The 6,950-nt window shown below is 32.9% G+C and overlaps 1 protein-coding gene across 1 annotated transcript in view; it reads left to right on the top strand.

Moving 5' to 3' along the window:
* Positions 1–369: 369 nt before the first annotated feature.
* Positions 370–6,950, top strand: part of LOC140447578 (peroxidase-like) — a 36,535-nt gene continuing 29,954 nt past the window's right edge. The window contains exon 1 of the mRNA XM_072540309.1: positions 370–554. The gene's annotated coding sequence lies outside the window, so the exon portion shown is untranslated. The remainder of the gene's footprint in view (positions 555–6,950) is intronic.

Here is a 6,950-nt window from a genome sequence, read left to right as displayed (position 1 = left end):
ACAAAACTATTGTATTTTTGTCCACCCTGTACCAATTTGAATCAACATGTGATACATTTTTGGAATCAGATCAGCTAGAGTAATCCGAAAATAGAGACAAAATGGTGGTGTTCCATTTAAAAAAAAATGACGGTGACGTCATTACTCGAAAGTAATTCACCCTGTATATTAGAATATTATTTTAAAATACGGTAAATTAAAATCAAAAATCGACGTGTTTCAGGATTATTTCTTAAAATGCTCTGTTTAGCTAAAAAGGATTTGTTCCATACTTTACGGACACAGTGTATATATAGTTTTTCATTGCTAATCTACTATGGTATATGATATGCTGCCATTTAGCAAAACTTTTTTGTTTTTTAGATGACAACGTTTTTGGCTGTTGCACAGATGATATGAAAACCTTGCCGAATACTCCAGACTATTGTAAAAATATTTTTTTACCATCAGACGATATACAGACTTTGGAATGTAATATGACTTGCATGCCTATGGTAAGGACCAAGACAAATTATGATCAAAACTGCGACTTAAATTCTCCATACGCTCAAAAGGTAAATACTTTTATCCCATATAAATTGTTTATTAGTGGAGTTTGTCAAGGTTTTTAACTCCGATTTTAATCAACATGCATTGATTTTCTTCAAATGTTAATAGTAATTAGGACATTATCTTAATAAATAAAATCCACACTATGCCAAAGTGTGCTTTTGCTTGGGGGTAGAATCTAACCAAACTGTGGGGTTGGAACCTTTATATTAAAAATTACCTCAAGAATCAAGGGAAAAAACATACTCTGAGCAAAAAATGTTCTATACAAATTTTTCAAAAAGTCAATGATTGAAATCGGAGATTATAGCATATTTTTTCATGGTCCACTGGACTACATAACTTAAAATTTCGTCTATTTAAATCAAACATCTATTATATTTCTTTAATTAACAACTTTAATACTTTGCACTATTTTATTTAAACTGTCATGTTTATAATAGTAAATTTAAAAGGGAAAAATCCCTTCTTAACTGGTCATAACAGGTGATGTAATAGTCATAGGTCACGCTACAGAGCCACTGTAACCGATAATTTTATATGGGACCTTACGGCAAATGATATCTTATTTAAAAAGTATTGAAAATATGTATTTAGTCATACTAATTTTGTTTGAGATTAAGATGATTTTCATGAATAAATTAAATAAATACTAAAAAGGTTAGTTTTGCTCTTTTAAAAATCACTTGAGTGTGCGCGCGGCAGCACTTCATGCCCTAGATTACTAGATCATGCACTAGATTAAATTCAAAAGATACATATTTATCCTTATCCCTTAATAAGACATGGGATATAAGGAAAATTAATTTGTTTGTTTATATACTTTTGGTATCTAAAGGAGGTAAATAAAACATATTTTTGTTGAAATATAAAATAATTTGAAAAAGTAATAAAAAAATAGTGGTGGGAACTATTTTCCCGTTGTTCTTTAAAAAAATTTTGTAGGTGGGAAATTAATTACCCTTATACAGTTTGTGAAACAATTTATTAATTCAAAAATACAAAAATGCATATATGGGTGACAAAACTAATTTAGGTCTCAACTACAGCAGTGTGGAATGATTTAAAACATTGTTTTGGGCATAAAGCTACTTGACAATAACTACATATAATGTTCGTTCGTTTTTCTTCTTTTTTTGTTGAGCAAAATCTGCATCTTGTATAATTTTTTTGAACATCTGGTAAATGTGGTCCTACATTTCTCAGCCGAATTTCGTCTGGAACACCAAAGTTGCCCGTTTTTTTATTTTTAAATATCACAGGTCGAGATGCCTTTACTGTAAAGTCACCTATGAGAGCTCTTCCAAGGCGAAGTCTAAAATCCTTGTGAGAAGTATTTTTTTGATCATGAATTCTTGTGTACATAATATATGCATTAATTACACTTGCATCTAAAAGAAAGAAGAACAATCTCATCCACGATTTTCTAGACTTCCTGCTTATGGGATATGATGCCCTAAAGTGGTCAAAGTGATCAACTCCACCCATGTTTAGTGTATAATCTGCAATAACTTTTGGGCACATTATATCTTTCTTTGTGCCATCTCTTTGTGTACGTTTTATCATGGTTACTTCATGTGGTTGATTAGCAGTTGTAATAACCGTGACTTCTTTGGTATCCAACCACTTTATTGCTGTTATAGGGCCACTGCTCAAACAATAGAATTCATTCTTTCGAAGTTTTTCATTTTTAGTTTGCTTTTTCCTCATGAAATCGGGCAAACCTTTGCGATTAGGTCTAACTATACCTATAGCATACAGCTGTTTAGCATATAAATCTTCCAACAGTTTGCAACTCGTAAAAAAGTTATCAAAAATAACCAAAGATTTGTGTGGTATATCTTGGCATAATTCAGTTACAACCTTGTATCCCAAGCCATCATTTTCAATGCCTTCAGTTTTTCCAGTAAAGATAATAAACTGGTACAGATACCCAGTAATAGCATCACACTTTGCCCAAATTTTATAACCACGTTTAATCGGCTTCTTGGGCATATACTGTTTGATAGAACTACGTCCTTTAAATTTCACCATACATTCATCAATAGAAAATCGACTTCCAGGTTTGGCTTGTTCTTTAAAAACTTCATTTAGTCTATCTATAAATGGTCTTATCTTATACAGTATATCAAAGTTAGGTGAACCTCTCTCTGCAGCTGCTGAATTGTCATTTAGATGGATATTTTCTATTAATTTTTTGAACCTGGTTATTGTAAAAGCTTTGGAGATAACAGGATTATTATAAAAAGGATCACTTGACCAATATAAATCTTTGTCTGGTACAGGGTGCAGTCCCATTAAAATAAAAACACCTAGCAATGCCCTTATTTCTTCTTGGCTAGTGTTTTTGTAATTTTTGCTGTCTTTTTGTACAGCATATAAATTCGTTTGAGCAACAATTTGTTCTATTAGATCACAAGGGAAGAAATTCTCAAAATAAAATATTGGTTGACTTTTATGGGCGAATTAAACATTTGACTGTAACACAGGCTCAAATTTTGGTATTTCTGGAACATCTGTTTCAGAGGTCCATTGTTCAGTAAAATTAGTTAGCGTAACCACTGGACTCTTTTCTACCAAAACACTTTGATTTTCTTGTGGGTCATTCTCAGATGTTCTTTCAGTTGTGGAATTTACATCAACGGTTGTAGAAGGAACAATTTCATTAGATTCACCAAGCAATTGCCCAATTCTGCTATCAATAACATCTCCATCGGACTTACCGCAAACAGAAGTAGATGGGGATGGTATAAAAATATCATCATCATCATCAGTGTCGAGATCAACATCAGACCAATCTTCTTCTAAGGCAGCAAGGAGTTCACGTTCTGATAATCCTCTTCTTGAATTCATAATCCTAAAATATAACAGAAATTTTAATGTTTCTGGTGCATGACTTTTGCGTTTTTTTTTTATGGAATTGGATAAGGGGAATAATTTTCCCACCAACTTCAAAGACAAAAATAACTATCTTTTCATAAATTTGTATAACAAATTACAATGTATTTAGCTTGACCAAACAATATATATATTAATAATACAATAACTTTGTACTTACCAGAATTTTTGGAGCCAATTCACCAAATAATTTGCAAAATTGTAACAAAAATCAACTTTTAGCGGCAAGAAATATCATAACCTATGAAAATCTAGTTGTCGATTATCAACTAAAAATCAGATCCATGGAATAACTGTCAGAATAGTTGGTGTATTTATCCATGAAATGAATACGTAATATTACAAAATTCAACATTCTGTGTATTGACAGCGACAATCGAAATTTGGCGGCAAAGTAAAGTGGGAAATATGTTCCCGTTATCTTATTAAGGGTTATTTAAAGTTCTATATACCTTTAAACTTGTAACAGTAAACTCATATTATTTATTTTTAAAAGCACAAAAATAAAATACTATTTCACAACATAATAAATCTTATACTTGAAAAAAATATTTTTTCCTAATATTCCTCTTCCTCTACTTGGGTGAGTTTACAATTTTGGTAAGTGTTAATATTATGCATCTTATATACAAAATCTTTGCATATATTTTCGTCATCTTTGGCAATGTAGAGTAAATAATCAAACTTCTGGAGTTCCATAGTATCCGGATTTTCAAAATCTTTGTCTCTAGATAGTTCTGAGCCGCTGTTGTATAATTTCTTTAACCTCATCTTTCTCCGTTAAAATCGCTAAAGTCTAGTATATCCTGGACACCTGACAAATTATCAGCCTACTGTTGTAACCTTGTGGCCGTCAAACTTAAAAACATCAAACAAATTTTGAAGCAAATGTTATCGAAAGCGGTAACTTTAAAAAATTCTACAAATACATACGTTCCTCCATGACGTCTAAAGTTTCCATTCCTCTACTTCAAAAATCCAACCAGACTTTATGCTCTTCTGACAAAGAATCTTCCGAAACTCTCTCTTTAGCATTTTCACAGGTTTTTACCAAGGAATCGATTGATGGTTATCTACCTGCTATTAACTGTAATCGTGTCGGCGCATCCTTACAGCAAGTTGAATTCACAGTGGATCATGTCAAACAACACTTAATTAAACTTCGCACAGCCGCTTTACCCGGTTTAGATGGTTTAACACTAAAACTGTTAAAAAGGTGCGCAGACACGCTTGCAATACCCTTAACGTTAATTATGTAAACTTCTTTCATCCAGAACTCCTTACCCCCTAGTTGAAAATTAGCTTCCGTTACCCCTATTTTTAAAAAAGACAACAAACTAGACCCCAACAATTATCGTCCGATTAGCTTGCTGCCAATAGTTGCCAAAGTTATGGAAGCCATTATCTCCGAGGAGATTACCAAATTTCTTCTCCAGGAACATGTTATTCCAACACAACAACATGGATTTGTCTCTGGTCGCTCTACACTAACCAATCTCTTACATTGTGTTAACGACTAAACGTCATCCCTTAACAGTTCGCAGCCAGTCGACGTTGTTTATCTAGATTTCTACCTAAGCGCAGACTTTTACATAAGCTAGAACATTTTGGAGTTCGCGGTACTTTACTTCGTTGGATAGATGATTTTCTGATAGATCGATATTACAAAGTTAGAGTTGACGAATCTTTCTTACAGAACAGATTAGTGAAAAGTGGAGTGCCTCAGGGTTCCGTTCTTGGACCTCTGCTGTTTACGGTTTACACCAGCGATGTTCCTTATTATGTCTCAAGTAAAATATCGTTCTACGCTGATGACACAAAAATATATGCCAATCCAATCACAAACCAGCTAATCCTCTAAATGGACTTGGACTCTATTTTAACTTGGTGTTTCCAGTGGTTACTTCCCTTAAATGCGGGAAAATGTGTAGTGCGTCGAATTGGTAAAAATAACCCACTTGTGCCGTACTTTGTTAACGGGCAGCCGTAAGACTCTGTGTTTCCGTATAACGATCTTGGTGTTATCATAAACAGCAGCCTAACTTGGTCCGACCATATTACCTCTATTTGTAAATGTGCGAACTCCAGACTGTATTTTATTCGGAGATATTTTTCGAGAGTTTCAATGCAATCATTGTGTAAATTTACACTCTGTACGTAAGACCCATACTTGAATACGGTGGACCAACGTGATATCCTGATCTGGTTCGAGACAAGACTATGTTGGAAAATGTCAAAAGAAAAGCCACTCGAATTTCTTTGGGACCGAGAAGATCTTCTTATGACCGACAACGTGCGGACTTAATTCCAACTTTTAAAATATTAAAATTCAATTTTGGAAATCTCGATGAAATGTTTACCATTAATCAAGATGAACGCCTCAGAGGTTATCCGTTCAAACTGAAGAAAGAAAATTTTTCTACAAGATCAAGGCAGAACTTTTACCAAATAGAGTTTTTGAGTGCTGGAATAACCTTAACGATAACATTGCCTCTGCTCCCTCTACCAACTCGTTCAAAAACAGACTTGACCGTTTTACATTATAGTTAAAATATTGTTTTTCTTTTAAACCAAAAATTGTAATTTTATTTCTTTTATTTGTAATTTTTGTTTTTTTACTAGTAGGTTATTAATGAAATTTCTTTGTTTTTTGGGCATAATAGGGACTTCGTTCCTCTGCCCTCGCTTATGTATAATAATAATAATAATATTAAATATTTTTTAGAATTTTTAAACCTAGAATTTTTTCTGACAATCTCTAAGATCTTAGACTACATTTTATCATAAAAAACATTTTTACTAAATAAAAAATAATAAAAACAGACAAAATCCAGAGCTAATTTTACTTACATCGTCGGGTACGTTGTGGCACGGAATGCGGTTCAACGCCTATTATTTAGCGTCTTACTGACAACTAGAGAAGTCATATATACTGATGCGGTATGTGCATCGTAAGTATCCTAATATAGTTATTTGAGGAGAGCAGGACGGACATTTTTCAACAATTCGTTGTTTCAAAATGTCAATAATGTCGTGTAGCGAAAACCTTAGATTTCAAGTACCGCCACAGAAAAAATCTATGAAAAAATATTATGACGTCCGTTAACCTAGCTGGCCATTCTATTGAACCTTGTCGCCTAATCCGTCTATCACAATATTTCTTATTTAGATAACGTCTAACTATACCGTAATAGTGTGCAGGAGCACCATCTTATTAAATCGTTATTTCCAAGTTTCCGAATTCATCTGGATTATCTTATAGAATTTCAAGACTTAACGCCTCAATTGCGTTTTGTACTATCTCCAGGTATAATACTTTAGCTGTTTAGCAACCATGTAGAAAAACAGCCCTAACTATATGGCTTCTTAAAATACCTGCCCAAACATTTACTTTTTCTGAAAATTGAGTATGTTTTTCATTGTGTGTTTAAATTTCCATTCAGAGAAAAAATACTTTCGTCACTAAAACAAATGGTTTTTATATAATCTAACTATTAGTTAAT

Source organism: Diabrotica undecimpunctata, chromosome 1 (assembly GCF_040954645.1).
Source record: "Diabrotica undecimpunctata isolate CICGRU chromosome 1, icDiaUnde3, whole genome shotgun sequence".
NCBI lineage: Eukaryota > Metazoa > Arthropoda > Insecta > Coleoptera > Chrysomelidae > Diabrotica > Diabrotica undecimpunctata.
Note: the sequence above shows the minus strand (reverse complement) of the source record. Positions and strands in the feature narration are given on the sequence as shown.